Source organism: Mesoplodon bidens (assembly GCF_964165515.1).
Source record: "Mesoplodon bidens genome assembly, contig: HAP1_SCAFFOLD_854, whole genome shotgun sequence".
Lineage (NCBI taxonomy): Eukaryota > Metazoa > Chordata > Mammalia > Artiodactyla > Ziphiidae > Mesoplodon > Mesoplodon bidens.
In genome coordinates, this window is record NW_027671622.1 from 79,539 (window position 1) to 102,248 (window position 22,710).

General features: G+C 44.1%; 1 pseudogene across 1 annotated transcript in view; it reads right to left on the reverse strand.

Moving 5' to 3' along the window:
• Nucleotides 1-12,668: 12,668 nt before the first annotated feature.
• Nucleotides 12,669-22,710, reverse strand: part of LOC308610482 (U3 small nucleolar RNA-associated protein 25 homolog) — a 29,492-nt pseudogene continuing 19,450 nt past the window's right edge. The window contains exons 9-12 of the transcript in view: nt 21,623-21,805; nt 21,374-21,486; nt 20,407-20,652; nt 12,669-14,189 (exon numbers count right to left, since the gene is read on the reverse strand). The product of the transcript in view is annotated as a U3 small nucleolar RNA-associated protein 25 homolog (transcript). The remainder of the gene's footprint in view (nt 14,190-20,406; nt 20,653-21,373; nt 21,487-21,622; nt 21,806-22,710) is intronic.

Below are 22,710 nucleotides of genomic sequence, written 5' to 3' on the forward strand. Positions count from 1 at the left end.
TTCACTCAATTTAATCACAAATTAAATGTTGGTGAATGCAATTCCAGTGCAGATAAGTAAGAAGAAAAGAGCAAAATTGTGTGAGTCACGAGGTACATAAAGATAAGAAAATACAGACAGTGAGAATAAATACAATTTTTGATAAACTGCACTGTGAAATTAGGAAGAGAGAAAAGGTAACTAGAGAATTACTTGGCATCAAGCAAGAGTAATTTTTAATGGGAGGGGGGCAGCTTTTTAATGGGAGGGGGCCAAAATAAAATCGCTAAAGAGGAAAACCTTAACAATCCCAATGAGGTGGGAAAATGAATGGAAGATACTGAGGAAGTGAGAATAGGTATTTATAAACTATGTCGAAAAGCTATTCTTGGACGTAAAGAGAAGAAGGTAGTTTGGGGTGTTTTTGCATTATAGTCTGTGTTTTCTCTGTGAAATGAAAGTTTGATGGGAGGTGATGTCACCTCGAGATAGCGCTCATCAAATATCCTATGTGCTTATCTACATTTTTCATCCTCCTTTGTAGTTCAACTGTTTTCCTTTGATTCGTTGTGGCCAGTGGCAAAGAAGCAGAATCAAGTGTATCACTTCTGAGCTGAGGTCATTAGGAGCCAGTGTCCCTCTTGTCTGGTCCTCTGCTATTGTGACATGGGAGGTCAGATAGTCCAGATGACGTGGCTGCAAGATGGATCAGGACCATGTGATCTGTAAGGGCTTTACTCAGTAGAGAAATAACGTACTCGTATTTTCCACTGAGATTCCTGTGTTCAATAGATCTGCCTGTGAGAGCTCAGAGAGCATAGCGAAGGCTGAAATGACAAAGACAGAGGGAGAGATGTTGGTAACAGATGGAAGGCGCCTGGCAGATAATATATTAAATGGTAAACAAAGCTGCTGGAGTAAGAGAGAGAGTATATAAGAGATGAGAAGAAGGCCAACTGTCTGTAGTATCTAACGCTAAGGAGTGAGGAGAGAAACAACTGAAAAATAAAAATAAAAAGAATGATGAGAAAGAAGCTAGGTGGTATGCCAACAGAAATCATAAGATTGCTATAAAACATAAAGGAAGGTAGTTTTCAAAGAAGCACCACTTAACGGAGTCAGTTGTTTCCCAAAGGCAAAATGCTATGGGAACTGAAAATAAAGCATCTGATTGGATGGCTAAACTTTTATGAACAAAAGTGGAACCATTTCAGGAAAGTCATGGGAGAAGATGCTGTGTTACAGTGGGGAGAGTAATCAATGTATTGTGAGGAAAGTTGCCTTCATTTGCAAGAAATGCCAATTAAGAAGTGAAGAGAGCATTTAAAGGGAAGGGATAATGTAAGAAAATTAAAAAAAAATTAAGGAAACTTGAATAATTGGTAGACAAAGAGGGAGGTATTAGTGAAAGACTGAAAATCAGAGAAAGCTATCTTAAGTTGTTGTTATGGACTGAATTGTGTCCCCCGAAAAATTATATGTTGAAGCCCCTCCTAAGTTGACTGTAGAAGATAGGAGATAGGTCCTTTAGGGAGGTAACTGAAGTTAACTGAAGTCATAAGGGTGAGGTAATAATCTGACAGGGACTGATGGTGTCCTTATAAGAAGGGGAATAGATTCCAGAGATCTCTCTCCCTCTGCTCGTAGAGGAAAGGCCGTGTGAGGACACTGCAAGAAGACGGCCGTCAGCACGCCAGGAAGATTGTTCTCACCAGAAACCAATTCTTATGGTATTCAATACCTTAATCTTGGACTTCCACCCTCCAGAACTGTGAGAAAATAAATTTCTGCTGTTTAAGTCATTCAGTCTATAGTATTTCACTATAACAGCCCAACCAGACTAATAGAGACCTTCATGTACACTGCAATATACAGAAGCTAAACAATGATTGTGAGCCTGAGATTCCATCTTGAACAGAAGTGTAATGACGCTTGTGGTACTCACAACTTCTCGAATTTTGTCAGAAAGATGTGAAAAAAGTCAGTCAACCAACGGTTCTGATAGTGGATATTTTCTTTATGTGTTTGACATAAAGCAGTGTCTGACAGCCTCCCTGATACCCATCAGTATCACAGTTTTGATTCTGTGGCTCCAGTTCCACATGGCACCAAGGTGCTGTGTACTGTCCATTCTTGGGTTTTTGGGTGCTGTACCTATTGCCAATAGGTGGGTCAAACCACTGGGGCTCTTCTGAAGTCCTCCCTAAATTTGGACCCAGCTTCAGCTCCAAATCCGAGTCTTCAGAGAGCCCAGGCTGAGGCTCGCCTGCCACAGTAGACACATTGGCTAATGGGTTGCACTGCAGCACCCACTCGGACAAGGGCACCATCAGGATGCCACCGTTCTTCTTCTGCAGGGGTGGACCCGTGGACAGTCAGCTTGGCCCCCAGCACAACCAGCTGCCTGTTCACTCTCTCGGCCCCTGTGAGGAAGGTGTTCAGCCCTGGCTTTGAGGTCAGAGTCATGTCCTCTCTGGGTTTGTGTGAATGGAGGAGCCGCAGCCCTGGTCTGGGTGGTGTGTTGGCCCTGGGTTTCCGGGTTTGGAGGAGTCTCTTACCACCTAGACCCCCACCTAGGGCTGAAGAGTTCAGGGGCTGTGGACCGTGGGTTTTGGGGGCAGAGGATATTTAACCTGGCGTTTGAGGAAATGGAGGGAGAAGAGGCTCAGGTTCAAGGGCTCCTGGTTTGAATCTCTTGCTTTAGGTTTGAGGGCCAGGGCAGTCTCTCACCAGAAGCTTCAGGATATCATCAGGAACATTGCGAGTGTTCTTGCACATACCCCGGGCAGCTGAGTGGGAGAAGATGACAGGTGCCTGTGACACTTGTAGGGCTCGCCGTGTCACAGCATCCGAGACATGGGCCAAGTCCACCATCATGCCCAGGCGGTTCATTTCTGCCACCACCTTCTGCCGGGACAGGATGGGGAGAGGGCATGAGGGCTGCTGCATTTATCTTGTGTGTATTTATCTGTAGGGAACAGGCGGGGCTGTACATCCATGTGGGGCAGGGTATGGAAGCCGGGTCCTTACCTCGCCAAAGCCGGTGAGCCGACTGACATTGCTGTAGAAGGGGTGGATACCTTTACTGAGCTCTGTGCCCTGCAGGATAGCCAGGATGCAGTCTGACTGGTGGCCATGACTTGGCTACAAGAGCCTAGAAAGTGGTTCTGTCGAACCGTCTACACCTGCAGCCGTCTACACCTACCACCCGCCCTGGTGGCCAGCAGGCCCGGGGAAGCGGCCCCGGCCCCCGCTCCCACTCCCGCCCCCGGCCATGGCGAAACGGCGGAGGGGGGCCTTCATCCGGAGGGAGCTGTGGAGAGCCACACCGGCGGACAGGTGGCGGCGCCGGGGCAGGGAGCCGGAGGGGGCGGCCAGGTGCAGGTCGAGGGGCTCGCGGGCCGCACGGACGGCACCCGGGCCCGCGGCGGAGTCTGGGTCCGGGTCAGCCACCCCGGGAGCGTCTGGGGTGCGGCCGCCTTTCAGGGCCGCCTTCTGGCCGCATAGAGCGCCCCCTCTGGCGCGCTGTGGTGGGAGGGGCCGGAGGAGGTGGGGCCTGCAGCGGTGCCCGTCGGGGGGGCGGAGCTGGCGGCCACCGCCACGGGCGACTAAAGGAGAAGGCGGAGCCGCAGCGGGAGGCAAAATGCCTATGGCACCCGGTGTTCCCAGGCGGTCTCCCATCCAAGTACTAACCGGGCCCGACCCTGCTTAGCTTCCGAGATCAGACGAGATCGGGCGCGTTCAGGGTGGTATGGCCGTAGACGGGGGCGGGGGATCATTTGAAGGGGGTCTTGAAAGGTAAGAGTTCCACAGTGGCGACAGGGCATTCTGTGCAGAGGAAACAAGACAGACAAAGATCTCTATCCATTGACCTTGCTCTATTTTCTTCCAGCATTTAGCACCATCTGAAATTATATTTTTGTCTAGCTTCTCGTTGTTTATTTTCTGTCTCCCCCATGCACTCTAATTCTCCGAGTGCAGGAAGCAGGTCTATCCTATGTGCCCAAAAGAATTCCTGGCACATGGTGGGTGCACAGTACATATTTGTAGCATGGATGAATCAGTAGGCAGTCCAAGCAAAAGGGAGAGAACGGGATTTGATGAGATCTATAAGTACTTATGTGGTTTCATTTCAACCTCACAATTCTCCTTCCTAAGAAAGATGTCATTATCTCCGTCTTACAAATAAGGAAACTGAGGTAAGACAAAGGCAAGCAACTTGACAAAGGTCACACACCCAGTAAAAGGTAAAGCTGGCATTGAAGCCTAAGCTAGCAGGTTCCAAAGTCTGGACTGTACCACAGGAAGAGGCTAACAAAGGCCTGAACTAAGTAAAGCCGTGGGAAGGGAGTCAGAGAGAAGAGTTCATGCTTAAGAGTTGCTGGGCTTAATAAAATGGACCAGACGTGGCCACAGACTGAAAGAATCCCCTGCAGATTCATCTCCATCTGAGCCGCTAGTCCTGACCTCCTTCTCAATCTCATGGGGATGACAGAAAAAACATGCAGCATTGGCCGCTAACTAGCTGTTTAACTTTGGAAGCCTTAGATATCTAATTTCTCCAAGCATGTTTCCCCCACATGAAAAAAATGGTGACAGATACTAGGTTTATGGTTGTTATGAGATGATGCAGATGAAGCACCCAGGACAGTTCCTGGCCCATAGTAGGTGTTCAATAAATATTAACTTACTTCTCTTTCCCCATGGCCTCCTGCTATCTTTTGGTCTGGGAAATACTATTCCCAGGAGGAGGACCAAAGAGGGAGGAAGTGTTAGGAGGGCATCTGCTCTGGGGCAGGTATGGAAATGGATAGTCTCAAGAAGGTAGTGAGTGACAAGCCAGGCCTGGAAGAGGTGGGTGGATAAGAGGCTAGGAAAGTACCCAGCAGTTTTCTCTGTGAGGAAAACTCTGACCCCCCCCCCCTATAATGAAGGTTCAGACAAGCAACCAGAATTCCAAGTCATGTGCCCAGTCTTTTCTCTGCACAAAAGGTGTAGCCAGAGCTTGGTGAAGGGGAAGCAGGGGACCATTTGACTTGGGCCTCATACGTACAAATTTGGTTGGATTCCCAAAGGAAGTTATTCATCAAGTTATTATAATTTGGGGTGTTTAAAATGTTAATTTTTAACAGTTATCTGTGAGTTTAATTATGGATTGCACCTAGTAGTGATTTTCCATTTCTTAAAACATAATGTACACTGCTCTATACAAACTGTTTCCTGAAATAAACATGTTATTTGTGGACTCATTTTTAAAAGGGGTTAACTTATAAACAATTAAATTATACCACAAGTTTTTGTAACTGTCTTTGAATTTTCACATTTCCTATGTGTTGGAATTGTTTCAAAAAGAAGAAGAAGAGAAAAAGAGGCTTGGGTTTCTGGGTCTCTTCAGCTCAAGAGGGCACAGGGCAGTGGCAGCCCAGAGGCAGCCAGAGGGGAGGTGAAGAGCCTGTTACTGAGCTTGTTTACAGCACCACCTGGTGTTTATAACTCATTAAAATGTCACACTTCCTTGTCCTTAAGCCCTGGAATTTGCTGAGTAAAATCCCCACAGCTATTTTCTGAAGCCCTCTCTCTCAAAATTTCTTTTTCACTCACTTAAAAAGAATAAGGCTTATAGACAAGAATAACCCAAAACAGAAGTTGATGCCCCACGACTTTCCTTTGTTTTCTTTTAGCTTTGTGCTGTGGGACGGAAGGTCTGTATGTAATACTAGTTCAGACTGACTGAGCAGTGACTATGTGCCAAGCAGTTCTAAGTACCCTGCATGGATTAAGTAACTTAATTATTATAACAACTCTAGAGACAGGTATTACTATTACCATAAGCCCATTTTACAGATGTGGCTGCTGAGACACAGAGAGTTAAAGGAATTTCATAAAAATCACTAGAAAGTAGCAAAGCAAAGATTTGAACCCAGGCCTGAAGCCTTGCTTCAGTGTCCATGATTTTAAACACTGTTATGCTGCTTTTCCGTGTAGGTGCATGTTTCAAGAAAAGGTATCTTCTTAATTTTTATTTGGCCTGATATTAAGAATTTAATTTCCCTGGGTAAAGCTCGATGGACCAAGGATAAACAGAGCAGCAAACAAGTTAAAAATATGCCTTCAATAATCATCTGCTATATGAGGCATTAAGCTTCTCAGAAGCCTAGACCGCCCTTTAGAATGTCATACAATCCAGAAGGATGGCATACAAAACAACTTAGTGTTTGTTTATAACAAGGCTACCACCACCAAGAAAGCATTATAATCCTCTGTCTTTTTAAGAGTTCAACAATTTCAGATCTCTCCTTTTAAAGGGGTAGTAATAATAATGGCTACAATCTATTGAGTGCTTTTTTGTTTTTGTTTTAGAGAAGCATCAACTAGTGAAAAACAATGTGGGTTTGGGGGAATCATACTACCTGGGTTCAGATCCTGTTATTTTTTTTAATGAATTTTTATTGGCATATAGTTGCTTTACAATGTTGTGTTAGTATCTGCTGTACAGCAAAGTGAATCGGCTATACATGTACATATATCTCCTTTTTTGGATTTTCTTCCCATTTAGGTCACCACACAGCAATGAGTAGAGTTCCTTGTGCTATACAGTATGTTCTCATTAGTTATCTATTTTATACATAGTATTAATAGTGTATATATGTCCAATGGAATATTACTCAGCCATAAAAAGAAACGAAACTGAGTTATTTGTAGTGAGGTGGATGGACCTAGAGACTCATACAGAGTGAAGTAAGTCAGAAAGAGTAAAACAAATACCGTATGCTAACACATATATATGGAATCTAGAAAAAAAATTTTTTTAAATGGTTCTGAAGAACCTAGGGGCAGGACAGGAATAAAGACACAGGCATAGAGAATGGACTTGAGGACATGGGGAGGGGGAAGGGTAAGCTGGGATGAAGTGAGAGAGTGGCATGGACATATATACACTACCAAGTGTAAAACAGATAGCTAGTGGGAAGCAGCCGCATAGCACAGGGACATCAGCTCGGTGCTTCGAGACCACCTAGAGGGGTGGGATAGGGAGGGTGGGAGGGAGACGCAAGAGGGAGGAGCTATGGGGATATATGTATACATACAGCTGATTCACTTTGTTATACAGCAGAAACTAACACACCATTGTAAAGCAATTATACTCCAATAAAGATGTTTAAAAAAGTATTAAAAAAATAGTGTATATATGTCAATCCCAATCTCCCAATTCATCCCACCACCACCCCTTCTCCCTTGGAACCATACATTTGTTCTCTACATCCGTGTCTCTATTTCTGCTTTGCACATAAGATCATCTATACCATTTTTCTAGATTCCACATATGTTAATATATATTTGTTTTTCTCTTTCTGACTTACTTCACTCTGTATGATAGTCCTGTTTTTATTTTTAACATCTTTATTGGAGTACAATTGCTTTACAATGTTGTTAGTTTCTGCTGTATGACAAAGTGAATTAGCTATTCATATACATATATCCCCATATCCCCTCCCTCTTGCTTCTCCCTCCCACCCCTCTAGGTGGTCACGACGCACTGAGCTGATCTCCCTCTCAGAGACAACCTATAGGCGACTCAGGGGTCAAGCAGCAGATTGGACCACAAGACCTCTAAGTTGCTGCCAAACTGGGGATCTGGACCCATTTCCTAGTTTTGCTTTGAAATACACCTGAAGAAATGAAAAACAGGTGGTCGCCAACTTTCAGAGAATTGAAGTCTGTTTTCTTGCCAGTTATTTTTCTGCCACCATCAGTTTCCATAAACCCTATGAGGAGACATATGTCCTCCCTCATTCTTACAGATCCAGTTGGGTTGGAGATGACGGAAGTGATGGCACAAAGCCAGACACGTCTTAGCGCTCACTCCGCACTGTCACCAAATGGCCAGGCGTCAACCTTGAAGCACAGTCTCTATGCTGGTTCCTGCAGAGACAAGAAGAAAGAAGAAAGAATAGGCAGAGCCTTTGGACTTCAGGACTTGTGATCCCATTTTTGTCCTCTGTAGCCGTTAGGACTTGGCAATACAGCCTGAGGCCAACAATACTGCCTGGCCTCAGTGGCTGAAACAAATGAGGGATTTAGGTTTTCACAGAAAAGTGTGAAGAGAGACCATGCAGAGCTGGGATGCAGCTTCAGGATATGACCTGAGAGCCAGGCTCCTTCTGCCCTTTGGCTCCACCATCACTTCTGTGTTGCAGGCAGGAAAAAGGGAAGAACAAGAGGAAAAAGTGGTGTTCCTACCAGTTTCAAAGAGCTCTCCTAAGAGTCTGCCCCAAGGTTAGTGCTCTTTTCCCTGGCCACACCCTACCGCAAGGGGGACTGGGCACTTTGTCACCCAATAAAATCCAGGGTCCTCTTACTAGGGAAGTAGGAGGCGAGTACAGGGCAAACAACAGCAGTCTCTTCTACTTTCTCTCATGTCCCTCTGTCAGGATAGTGGAGATTGTACCCCGCTTTCTAAAGATGAGAAAGCTGAGAGGTGGCCAGGAGGACCTGCACAGAGCCACAGTGGGTTGGTGGTAATGTTGGTGTCAGCACCCAGCTCAGGGCCGGTTTTGAAAAATGATGAACACAAAAGGCAGAAATCCATGAACCTCTGTGGGCAAACAGCAGCTGTGAGCCCAGGGCCATCTCTGTGGGGAGTCAAACTGACAGATGAGAGGGGCTGCAGGGTGCAGTGAGAATGAGGGCTGCAGGACACAGGGCTCCATGTCATTCCCTGGGTTGGCAAGAGCTAGACAGCTTTGGCCTTGGCTCAGTTGGGAGAACAGATGGGCAGGAATTCGGCACAGCTTCCAAATCAGCCAAGCAGCAAAGACTGCCTTCTTTGCCCTTGTCAGCTGAGGCTACAGCTCCCACCAGTCCCAGCCAGCTGCAGAGGCCCAAGCCTGAAGACCATGACAACTTGGCCCGGCCTGTGCCATGCCCCGCCCACTGTGGGAGCCAGGAGGACAAGCAAGTGCAGGTGTTCCGCCCAGCAGTGAGGGTGACACCTAGGTGGAGCTGCCCACCAGGTTCAGATTTCTCTGTGCAGGGCGAGCAAGCCTTGTAGCAATCCAGTCTCAGCCCTGACTCCTTTGGCGCATAGGACTCTTAACTATTGAGACAGCCAGCCCGTTTGATTGACGTCCAGACCTCTGTTCTTTCTCATGCTCTCACCTCCCACAGGAATGATGGCAACGTGGCCAGAGGTGAAAGGCAAATCCAGGAATTATACCGAAATGCAAGCAATGCAGAGAGAACTCCTTCCCACATCTGAAGAAAGGAGGGTCCTCACAGAAACAAGGCAATCGATGAGGGGATAGGAACGCGTGTTCAGCTCAGAAACAGGACATAAAATACATAGAATTTTACTGCAGCTCTGGCTAGAGCATATGGTATAAGAGGAAGAAATACAAGTCTTTAGAAAGAAATGCACCTTGTGCTGTCAGCTAGACGTGGTAGGTTCATTCTCTCTTTCTCCCTCCAAAGACTACATGAATCTTGGATTATCTGTGTATCTACTCCCAATTCACTGACTCTGGTATTAAAAGCAGACTGAAATTTGTTTAGAATTCTACTTAGCTAGAAAAGTTCTTTTTTTGAATGAGACTGAAATTTGTTTAGAATTGTTTAGCTAGAAAAGCCAGAAAAGCTTTTTGTGAATGGTGCAAGGATGACTACCATGACTCCTTTAAAGAGAGAAGCTGGGAAAGAGATGGGAAGGAGAGGCCGGGCCGGCTGTGAGGGCCCCACCCCCAGGAGGATGCTCCCTGAAAGCAGCAGTCTCTGCAGTGCCCACCACACCCCTCCTCCGTGAGGCTCTGGCGCCCTGCAGCCACCTGCAGGTTACACGATGAGGCTCTTCCAATGAGTATAAAGAACCCCCAACCCTGCTCCCTTACCCCAGGACTTCTATAATCTTGAGACCCTAGACTCATCAAAGCTACACTCTGCAGCCTGAAGATCTGTCCACACAGCCAAGGGAAGGCTGGGCAGGAGGCAGCCAGCAGGCTCTCACACCACCTGCCTCCCCTCCTTCCTCAGTGGCTCCCACGAGGGCACAATCAGGGCGGGGAGGCTTCATGAGCCCCCCTTGGCCCTCTGGGATGTGAGGAGTCAGCAGGGATTCATACCCATCCTGCCGGGACCATCTGCACTCAATTATAAGCCCTTTGGAAGCCAGCAGAGGGCTGTTAAGCTGCCGCTGGTTCTCTATGATTAGCTAGTTCTTGTCTTTTGAATACTGCATATGGTGCAGCCAGCTGCAGAAAGCATTCATGACTCAAAGCTTTTTTCCCCTCAAAGAGAAAAGTGCTAAGTTGTTATTACTATGGGAAGAAAAAAAAAAGTTTAAAACTCTTACTTTCTGGTTAAGTTCCTCTTCCTACCTTAAAATTCTACCTCTTCCCAGGATTGGGACCATTCCTTTGTCTGTTTTCTACCAGCACTATATAGGTACTTGCTTGCTGAAGATGAGCCTTGCTAAGAAATATCAAGATTGTGTATAATTCCAGCTCAGGTGTTGTTATCCGTGGTCCAGTAGACCCTCTTCTCTCCCTTATTTTGTGTGAGAGACCTGACGTTAAGGCATGCTTTTGATGAAACCACTCCAAAAAGTCAACTCTTTGCAATCAACTCAGGAGCCAGCGCCACTGCTGAGGCTTACCTTCTTTCCCAGGTGCTGAGCCAGGAACAGAAGCAATACTGCTTGGTTCGCACTTGAAACCCTCAGTGTTCTCTGTAGGCGAGAAGCAGTTAGCTGGCTACAAGCTAGCATTAAAATCAGTAGGGATGCTTAAAAAAAAACATGTATTTCTGGGGCTATACATAGACTTGAAATCCAGGCTCACATGTGAGTGGAGGTCCAGAGAAGATGGAGATTTGAGAGTCTTGTGAATAGTGATAATGAAAGCCATGAATTAGCTACAATTCACAGGGAAAAGAATATGGAAATAGAAGATGGGGGTAATCAGAGTCCCTTCTTCCTCATATCTCTGAACTAGGCAAATAACTCGTTTCTTTTCTCATAATACACAGGCTCTATGGTAAACACAGCACAAATATGCCAATAACCACAGGGCACTCTATGGATAAGACAATTCTTTGTAGAGTGGATACATGTATAACTGATTTGCTTTGCTGTACACCTGAAACTAATGCAACATTGTAAATCAACTATACTCCATTTTAAAAATATATATTTAAGAAAATGTTCTTTGTACCATGAGTTTGGCTGGCTTAAGCCTATAAATTTGCAAAACTTTAGGAACCCATCTATATATGGAATGAATAGTTCTACTCTCCATGTTGAGAGACAAATAAAAATGCCTATTTAAATATCTAGCAGGAAAAGTACCCCAAAAGTGATTTCACTTTTTTTTTTTTTGATGAGCAATTTTAAGCATGTCCAAGAGGAAGAAAATCTGTACCAATATGGGTTGTTCCACTGAGCCTAATGGGAGCCACATGTCTATCTGACAAGGGAGTTACAAGTTTGGAAAGGGAGAAAACAAAAGGAACCCTGTGTTGTTAGTCTGAAATTGGAGGTAAGGTATAAATTCATGGTTTTCAATATATGGATACAGAAATAAATTTAGATGTCATGGGCACATAGGTATGTGTATACATATACACACATGCAGATATTCCCAAACTCTGACCACTGAGATGGCCTGGGACCAGTGGCTCCACAACAGTACTGGGTACACTTAGCACTCAAATCTTCGCTTTAAGATAATTTTCCACTAAAGCAAGCAGGGCTGGAATAGGGAAAGTACAAGACAAACTTGGAATGTCTTATAGTGTCAGAAAATAAAGAAATGCCCAAGTTAAAGGGGGATGTGTCAAGACGACACAGGAGCCAGCTTGAAGGTGTTCCTGCTGGCCACATCTGAGACCATTTAAGCATCTAAAGGAATAACGATAATAACCAATTACAACCCACTGAATAAAAACTGAAGAATCCATACTTGTAATATTAATATAAATTAATAAAGGGGGAATAAGTGATTCTATAGTGGAAAAGTCTGGCAAGCACCACCTTAAACAAGTGGTCAGTTAGTGTCATAACGATGGGACAGGTGGAAATCATGCACCGCTTGAAGAGATGCAGCGAGGAAGACGCAGCATTGCTTCTATGCTGCTCCTGCCAAAGATGCATAAACTAAACCTAACCTAACCTAATCTGACAGGAAACACCACCCAAAGTAACTGGCCTGTAATCTTCTAAAGTGTCAACGTCCATTACTCAGCCATGAAAAGAAATGAAATTGAATTATTTGTAGTGAGGTGGATGGACATAGAGACTGTCATACAGAGTGAAGTAAGTCAGAGAAAAATACCGTATGCTAATGCATATATATGGAATCTGAAAAAAAAAAGGTTCTGAAGAACCTAGGGGCAGGCTAGGTAGACGGAGGCATAGAGAATGGACTTGAGGACACGGGGAGGGGGAAGGATAAGCTGGGACGAAGTGAGAGAGTACCATGGATTTATAATACACTACCAAGTGTAAAATAGATAGCTAGTGGGAAGCAGCCGCATAGCACAGGGAGATCAGCTCGGTGCTTTGTGACCACCTAGACGGGTGGGATAGGGAAGGTGGGAGGGAGACGCAAGAGGGAGGAGATACGGGGATATATGTATAGCTGATTCACTTTGTTATAAAGCAGAAACACACCATTGTAAAGCCATTATACTCCAATAAAGATGTTTAAAAATTTTTTTTAATTTAAAAATTAAAAAAAAGGTCAAGAAAGCCAAGAAAAAGCTGAGGTACCATTCAGAATAAAGGCCACTACAGAGATATGACAACTCAAAGCAGTATGTAACTCTGAACTGCATCCTTTTGCTATAAAGGTTATTATTGGGACATTTGGCAAAATCTGAATGGGGCCCAAGGATTAGTGGCAATTTCCTGATTTGACGGTTGTTTTGAGGTTACATAGAAAAATGTCCTTGTTTACATGAAATACATACTAAATTCAGGAGTGATTTTTAGGAGTGACAGGCCCAGCAACTTGGCAATTTATTTTCAGATGATTCAGGTTCTGAATTGGTAATTTTTCTGTCTGAGAATAGTTCAATTTTTTTTTTTTTTTGGCCACGCTGTGCAGCTTGCAGGATCTTTGTTCCCTGACCAGGAACTGAAACTGGGCCTCGGCAGTGAAAGCGCCGAGCCCAAACCACTGGACCGCCAGGGAACTCCCTAAAAATGTTTTTAAAAGTGTAACTTCTTTTCCTTTTTATGTTATATGACTTAAAAAATGACTATAGCAATGAAGACAGTGGTGTTGACGATGAATTTGCGACATCAAGAATTTCATAAAATTATTTCTTGAAATAAGGTAGAAATTCATGTTATTTTATATAATGTGACTTTTAAGTATATATTTTCATTAAAACATTTAGGAGTTAAAAAAAGATCAGTGAACGAATGTGCTCTTCTAGGTTGAATTAAAATAGAATATTTAAGGTTTAAAAAAGTTTGGCTGGGGAAAAATAACAGTTTTGCAAAACCTTTGCGATCCAAAACTAAGATGATATTCAACAGCAAGAAGTATTCCAATTTCTCATAACCAGTTCTCACAAGCAAAGAAATGCATGCTTCACTTTAAGAAGGTGTCAAATAGAAACAGGCAAATCTGAAAGAGTTCACCAAGTGTAATAAATTAGAGGTGAAATCACAACAAAAGAATTTATGGTGTACAAAAAAATTCACAAGTAGAAGATTCCTTCTATCAACTTCTCAGAGTTCCATGAGCTCTCCCCTGACCTCTGAAAGATGGGTTTTACCAAAATCTGGTTTACACGGAACTTTTCAGGTATATATGGTCTGAAAAGAAAGGAGTATCTGCTAAGAACCTGCCTGGTGCTCCTTCCTTGTTGCAGCCCTTCTTTGTGTAAGTGATCAGAATCAGGTCCAAGAGACACAGAATCAAGCATGACATATCACACCAAACACCATTTCCTGTCCAACCAATTCTCATCTCTCTCCAGTAATGAAAAGGTGGACGTTCTTCTTGGACTGCAGCATCTGTGCAGCCTGCTCCACCCCGACCACAGCAGACAGCCTCTGGGCATCGTACTTGGAGTAGGGGACAGTGCAGGTCCAGGCAGCTTCCTCTCCTCTGGTGGTGGCTTGCAGCATGTTACAGACTTCACTGTAGAAGTGGGGATATGTTGGCAGTTCATAGAAAATTAGGTTCCTGATGCCTTTTATTGTGTATCTGTTAGAAGGAGAAAGAGAGGCTATGTCTACATGAGAAAGTTTATGGAAAAGCCACCGAAGAGTTTTACAGGGACATAGTCACTCTCGCTGTTTCATGCAAGGAGAAAGACCATGGCACAAATAACACACAGACCAAAAGTTACTCTAATTTGAGCTGGAGGGGCTCATTTTTTGTGACAGTGTATTTGAATTCCTAATGTTTGGCTTAAGATAATGATAAAATGAATTTGCACTTCTTGAGCCTAATCTGAGCAGACTGAGGTAGGGTGGGGAAGAATAGTAGACAAGGATTAGAAATCTGTCGCAGAAAATTTGAAAAGCAGGCATTTCCAATTTAACATTATCCTAATTATAATCAGGCAAAACAGTGTTCTGTAATGGAGCTGAGGTCAGACCAGACCCAGTACATAAAATAAACAGCATAAACTGTAAATGCACTCCCATTAGTCTTTTCTTGTCATTCTGTAGACATGTTAACTCCATGGCAGATGTCCCAAGTTCACCCATTTACAAAATCCTGCCCGAGGACCCATTAGGCATTATGGGAAGGCAATTAATTTCAACAGCTTCCTCGCTTCTTTCCCTGCTGCACAGGGCTGCATGGTGTGGGGGGTTGCAGACCCTAGGGACGCGCCTTACGGTTCGGGTTGAGGTCAATCATTCCCTCTTGGGCTCCATGACCAAAGATTTTATACGTTGACAAGTTTCTGATTTTTCCTGTTAAGACTCTCATACAGGGCTGATGTCAGACTCCCTCGGGAATTTTATTTTATTCATGGACGGTAAGTTTTCCTTGTCTTTTTATCCCTTGGCTCATCCTGATCTCTCTGGAGACCCTCCTCTCCCAAAATATAACTGCAGTCCATTACTTGGATCAGCTTTCCACATCCTCTTTCCATAAAGGAATTTTAATGGCTAATGATGTTGAAAAAACACAGTTCTGCCTCAGTAGTTATCAAAACAGACACAGAGTTCCATTTCTGCTTAGTATGTAGAAAACTCAAGAGAATACTGCTCCCATGCTAACAAGAAAAAGATAATCTACAACAGTGTTCCTTTTCCTGAGCCTAGACAGCTGATGTCACAGGGCAACCAAGTGAACTGATTCAACGGTGCCCTGGTGTGTGTTTAACAACTGATTCTCAGTGGGGGAGGATAGGTGCTGATTTGAAGCATTTGCCAATTTCTGTGGTGTAAATACTCCATTTCAAGCTACCAGTGTCATGTTGCTGAACTTGGAACTGGGAAGAGATGTGCAACCATACCTTAAGAGCTGGTATGAGCCAGCTTCAGCCCATCACTGACTGAATTCCAAAGAGTGACACGATGGTCTGAAGAAAGACAGGACATATGAACCACTTCACCTTCGGCAGAGCACAGTGGGGAAGAGGGCAGCTGCTAAGAAAGTGGGTAGGAAGAAAAAAGCTACACTTTTAACAAGTTCTTAAAGGGCAATTATGGGCTTGCATGACAGTTCAGAATCCCTGGGATTCCCGGACACTCCTTTACTTCACAGTCATGATGGCTTTTCCAAAGGTCTCCACTGGGAGCCCTGGAAAGACTGGACGCAAGGCAGAAGACCTGAGAGACCCCGATGGTGGTGCAGACATGAAAACTCACTCTCTTCCCAGAGCCATGTTGTATATGAAGCTAAAGCCTGAAGCCAGTGAGGGGGCAAAGGTCAACTGCCAGGGTGGAGTCAGAAGCAGCAAAACTGTGTGCCCTAAGGGAGGAGCATTAACCCCTCACCCCATCCCTCCCCACCACAGGACTTACATCCAGTAGAAAGAGCAGTCTGGGGAAAGGGGAAAGGGCATGAAGACTGGGGAAAGGGCGTGAAGCCTGTTCAGCCCAAGATCCTGCACTGATGTAAGCAGATGTTTGCCACCACTGCAGAGATGCAGGGAACTCTTTCCCACCAAGACCCCTCGTAGAACAAGGCAGAGGCTGGCCACCATGGAGGGTGGTGCAGAAGCCCTGAGAAAGCGCCAGCTCCAAAGCCCAGGATGGACAGAACCTGCCTGCATCTGAGCTGGACCAGGAGGAGAACAACTGCCCCACTTCAAGCCTTAGGGGAGGAGCGAGCAGGAGCAGCCTGCTACTGGGGGAGGGGCCGGAGCATGGGAGAGGCTCTCCCTCGGCACAGGGGTGCAGGGCATGGTGAAAGCTGAGAGGGGAGCAGGACACTGAGACAAGGCCCTCCAGCACTGGGCCCCACAGTGGGCCACTGTCTGCTGGAGGAACTGGCAGTTTGTGGTAACTAGAAGGCAACGACGGTAACAACCAAATCCTAACTAGATTCACAACTGCCACGCTAGTGGCCTGACAGAAGAGGCGTCCAGGCCAGCTACTTACTCAGGCACTACGTTCAACTGACAATTACAAAAAACACAGAAAAGCAAGAAGAAGACATTAAAACCATGAGGTATCATTTTGACTATCAAGTCACTGGAAAAAAGGAGAATTTACAGAAATATTTACAGAATTTACAGAAATAGGCTAATGGAGTATAAATTATTGTGAGTGTGTATTTCACCGGGGAGGGGAGAAGATGGGAGTGGCAACACACAGCAAATTTTAAACTGGGTACAGCTTTTGAACAAATAAGTTTTCCTTTCCAAATTTATCCTAAGGAAATGCCTAGGCAACTATGCCATCAACTACGCATATGGATGCTCTTGGCATTATTGTATATAATAACAGAAAACAACAAATCAATATGCCCATTAAAAGGAAACTGGGTTAATTATATACCCATACAATGTAACACTATGCAACCATTAAAAAGGATGCTATACACACCTTAAAAGATTACTTATAATTACACAGAAAAGGTATTTTTACAATGTAAAGATTTAGCAGACCTACCTTGACCAAGTGATTACATTTAGTATCACCAAAAACGGGACAAACTGACACCCTGGGCCTCTTGAGGAGATGCAGGGGGAAGTACACAATATCCTCTATGTAGAATTCTTACTAAAATAATGTTTAAATCTTTGGTCCCCGAACTCTAATGCTCACTGAATCACCTATTTGTTTTTTAAACATACCTGTAATTGGTCCCCATCCCCAAACACCATGATTTAATTGATACTGGGGTATGACCAGGGCATTCAGATTTTTAAAAGCTCCCCAAGGGGATTCTAATATGTAGCAAAGTTTGGGAACACTGATCTAAATAATAAGAAAACAGCCAAATCCAGATGTGGGACATTCTACAGGAAACTGGACTGGACTCTTCAAAACATATCAGTATCACAGCAAGAAACAAAGGCAGAGACTTATTCTAGATCAGGGTTTCTTAACCCTGGCACTACTGCCATTTTAAGCCAGGTAATTCTTTGTTGTAAGGGCTGTCCTGTGCACTGTAGGACGTCTAGCAGCACCCAGGCCTTGACCCGCTTGAACCACTAGACCACTAGAATAACCCTCCAACTGTACCAACCAAAAATGTCTCCAGATATTTCCAAATGTCCCTTGGGGAGCAAAACTGCTCCTGCTTGAGAACTGCTAAAATAGACTAAAGAAACATGTCACGCAAATGCAATGTAGGATTCTTAACTAAATCCTGGATTGGGGTGGGGGGGGTGGTGAGAAACAGCTGTAATAGTCATTTTGGGAACAACTAGGAAAATTTGCATACAGACTAAATACTAGATGGTATTACTGCAGTAATGTCAAGTGGTATGTTAATGGTGTTGTGGTTAGATAAAAGAATGTTGTTTTTAAGCTCTACAGGCTGAAAGATTTAGGAGTTAAGTGTCATGAAGCCTCCCATAATTTACTCTCAAATGGTTCAGGAAGAAAAAATAAGAGATGTGAGTGGAAAGAGAGAAGGAGAGACAGAGAATGTGGGTGCATGAGAATGTGGCAAAATGCTAACAGCTGGTGAAGCCTAAGTGGAAGGAGTTAGAGATGTTCACTGGGATAGTCTTACAATGTCTTTTGAAATGAAATCTTCCCAAATAGAAAGTTGGAGCGGGGGCAGGATATAGTAGAACTATATATATATATAAACTAAAAAATACATCCATAACATACAAGTATATACCAAAATGCTAACTTATTTAAGCTTTTTTTCAATAAGCACATAAAACATTCAAGATAAAAGAAAAAAAAATCCAAATGTGTACACTGTGATCCCAATGTTGGTGTCGTTTTTAAAATGCCTGTGTCTGTGTGTGTGTGCACGTGCACATGTTTTTTACATCAAAGAGACAGGAAAGAAATACACCAAAATGGGTGTTTATATCAGTAAGATGACAGGTGATCCCATTTTTTTAACCTAGATTTTCTAGGTTCTCTACAATAATTGTGTAATACTCTTATAATGAGAGTATTTTTAAAGCAAAATAAAACAACAAAACCAATTCCAATAGGTATTATATTTAAAACCCAAGAAAATCTCTCTTAGTACCAATTCGTGCACAGTAGAGACTAGGCATCTCCTGGAAATAAGAGCACGTGACCAGAACCTCTTCAGAGGGGCAGTTAGTAACAATTCCCATGGTCTTCTGCACCTCTTCCCCTGCCTTCCTCCTCTCCTGTATGTGCTTTGGGTCTTCGGTGACCCCTACAAATATGGCGTAACACTGTGACAGGACCCAAAACTAAGGACATTCCCGATGTCTATGTTACCTGACAACTGTTAAAGATAAATGAGGCAACCACAACTGACTTGCAAGGCTGGCTCCTGCATACAGTCTATAAAGACGAGGTCTGTTACTTCTATAACTGGGGTTCTCCCTGGGGCAGGGAGCACTCAGAAACACCCCACTAGCGTTTCCCACCTCCAGAAATCCTACCTCCAGAGTTTCTGATTGCCCCCTGCTTAAGAATCCTTCCTGTGCTAACCCACTGATGATGCTCAGAGAAAGAACTGTGAACTGTCCTCCCCTCAGGAGGGCCATCATGACCAAATGCCCATCCCATCCTAAGATTCTACTGGTTTCATCCCCCCAAAGAAAACAAATCCTCAGGATGAAAGTTTTTTGCTAGCTCACAAATGAACTGCAATATGTCTAACACGGCCTACTTCCATAGAGAATATAAATACAGAATTTTAAAGCTGGATACTAAAGTGTAAAATACATGTACTTTTCCCAAGGTCAAATGAAAAAATCAAATCACAAAGACACTGCAGATCAAAATACCCATCATCACCTTGGTGACCTCTCAAGCAAAAAAATCTATAGCTGGGAACCTTGAGATAATTGGCAGTTGCAGATTATCTCCATTCAACTTAAACACCCACTAACCTGGTCCAGGGTACAAAGCTAATGGCACGTGTTCGGTTTGTCTTTATAGTGACTTTGGGGACAAAACAGTTTGGTCAATAAATGAACAGTGTAAGACAGAAGACTGTCCTGCCTACTTAAGAGAAAGGGCTCCTTTGACATCATGCCCTCTCCTTGAAAAGCTGCTACTTGAGAGCAGTCCTCATCCCAGCTTAGTTCACACTTGCTACAGACAATCACGCTGGGAAGTTTTCCAATCCATCCACTTCATTTAAAGGACTTGCTTTGACGTATCAAGCTTTTGGAAAACTAAGGGCTCTTTAGACCTGCTGAGTGCAAACTCCCCCAAAATACCATTTCCAACATGAATGAAAACAACAACTCACTGGAACAAAGCAAATAATGATGCCAGCAAGAAGCAAACCCTGAAGCCCTTAAATATTCACCTCTAAGCCCCTCACCTTTTGCTTCTCCTAAACTTCAAGGAGCCCCTTAGTCCTGGTTCTCCTTGGTGCAGAAGTGTGTGTGCACTGCCTCAGGACAAATGAGAGCTTTCTGAACACTGACCCTGTACTCAACTTCCATCTCCACAGACCACACAGTCCCCAGGTGTTTCATCTGTGCTTCTACGACAGGTTCCTCCCTTTCCTGTATTCAGTTGAGAGCTGCTCAGCTCTGTAATGTCCTTCTTGAGGGGTATACCCACAGCTACAGGAGGTACCCTAAGTATGGACCCACTCCAGATCTATATACAGGTTATGCTGTAGTCACTCATTCGTTTCTACCACCTTTTCCAACAATGCCCATTTTGAAAGAAAACCAACCAACCAATCAACAAAAGTCTGTCCAGCCCCCCAAACTCTGGCTTGTCTGCAGGAGGTGAAGCAAGGGAGGACCTTATAACACAGCAAAGCCCACCATGCACTTGGAAGCAGACCCTCCAGAGAGGACACTTGAAACCTGGCCCTATTTTACCTTTTGTAGAAATGGAAGCACTCTGTGAGGAGCAGGAACTGCTTCTCTCCTTGAAGGAAGAAGCGTCTGGCCCTGGAGACACCAGACTTCTGGGTGTACTCGCAGATATGAGTGAAGTTCAGTTCCTCCTTCTTGAGGTAATTTCGGAGACGCACGAAGTCAAAGTAGGAGGGGACATAGATAAGCGTGTGAGACATGACTGCATCACGATACTGAGGCAAAATCTTGTTGACGAAAAAGTCAAACCTGATTCGGAAAGGCGAAGGGCAGAGTCAGTGGTCTAGAGGTGAGCCATAGTGTCACTGCCAACTGCATGACCCTGGGCAAGTCACAATCTCCTTCTACCTCCCCTAAGAGGCCAATTTGGCCTACCTCATTGCAAAGAGATTCTGTAGGGATAAAACTTGTTAAGCGCATCAAAAAGTAAGTGCCAACACTATTCATCATAAAGAATAGATGTGATGCTGGTATATCCCAGAGAATTATTCTAGGAAGTACGTAACTGTATCATTCATTCATTCAGTTGTCAGTCAGTCAGTCAACAAATAATTACTGAACACCTACCACGTGTTAAGCACCATTCTGCTACCATGGGTCCCCTGACTAAACACAAGGAGAAGACGGGGAAATTACATAGAGAATTAGGAAAACAGTTCTTGCCCTGAAGGGCTTAGAATTAAGTTGTTGACATGAGGCATTAAAAAATTAATGTAATTAAAAAATGCCACAGTCTAGGGGAAAGTACCCTTGATTTACTAACCCTGGCACTATTGGAACTAGGACAACACACCATTTCTCTGGCCTTCAGTGTCCTCCTCTGTCAATGGCATGATTGGATTCAGTTATCTCATTTCATTTCGTAAATGGTAACTAAGAAAGCCAACGTGGAATACAATTCTAAATTTGAATGCCCAAGTAAAATCCCTCTCTGTGACCCCCAGGGATCCAATGGGACAGGGGAGGGTACCTGGCATCAATCACTGAAGCTAGGTTTTCAGGTTCCATCCTCGGGAAGACATGTGGGAGCTGCACCAGGACATGACTGATGCAGCCTGTCATCGGGACGTTCCTCACAGCCACCTGCCAGGTGTCAGTGAGAACATTAGGAAGTGAGCTATCCCCATTGTTGACCAAATGCTGTCCTCTCCTTCTGCCTCATGACCCAAACAATACACAATACTTCATGAAAATTCAGAGAAAGAAGGAGAGAACCCACCTGGCCTTGCACATTGACGCAGTACTTGTTGAACACAGAGTTGATCTGGGCATCCTGCAGGGCCCCAAACAGCAGTGTCTGACGATAGTACTTGGACCGATTATTGAGGTTCCACATGCGCACTCGAGAAAAGTCCACCCCATGTGAGTCCAAGGGCAGTAGGTTCATGTGGCTCATCAAATGCTTTGAGCAGAAGTAATACTCCATTAATACTTATTGAACACTTACCTGCTGGGCGTTGCTAACCTCTCTATAAGCCCATCATCTTATTTAACCCCATGAAGTAGATACTATCATCTCCCAAATTACAGCAAGAAAACAGGCTCAGATGGGTGAGTGACTTGCCCAGAGTCAAGCGAACAAGAAGAAAAGCTCAAACTGGCCACCTTGTGGATCTCTCAAAAAGGATCAAGATGCGACCTATACAGAGTATTTCTTTTCAAGGAAATTCTGAAATGCCACTCTGGTCACTCTGTAAGCAACTCAGTTCCAGACTTGGACAAGAAGGGAAATGACACGGAAAACAGAGCTGCTGTCCTTCCATGACTTGGTTCCCAAAACGTTAGAAAATTCCCTGAGTGACTACATGTGCCTTTTGCTCAAAATAAAGATGACTCAACCATCGACATGCCTGTTCTATTTTAATCATATTTTTACCTTGTAATGTATATTGAAGGGTCACAAGTACCATAAGTTTATTCCCTACTTTATAAATAAGTACTCCCCTTTATCTGTCCCAAACTTACTCCAAGTCCTGGGGTTGTAGAAAAGGTAAATGCTCACATGCCTTATAAAAATAAACCTATAGTTCTGTGATGAGGATTGTTCCAAAGCACAATCCTAAACCCCAAAACATTGCAGAGTATGTTGAGAGGGAGAAAAAAAATTATAGTACAAATTACAGTAGGGGGACAAAAACATCTTACGTTTCTCTGTAAAACATCACAAATTAAGAAATCATGAGCAATGTTTTCCCATCTCCACTGAAGACCAAACAAAAGAGAACGAGCATAAATAGGAGGAACTATTTTAGATAAAAACATTCCTGGTGAGGAGGGATTTCAGTCAGTCAACCAACCAACCAACCA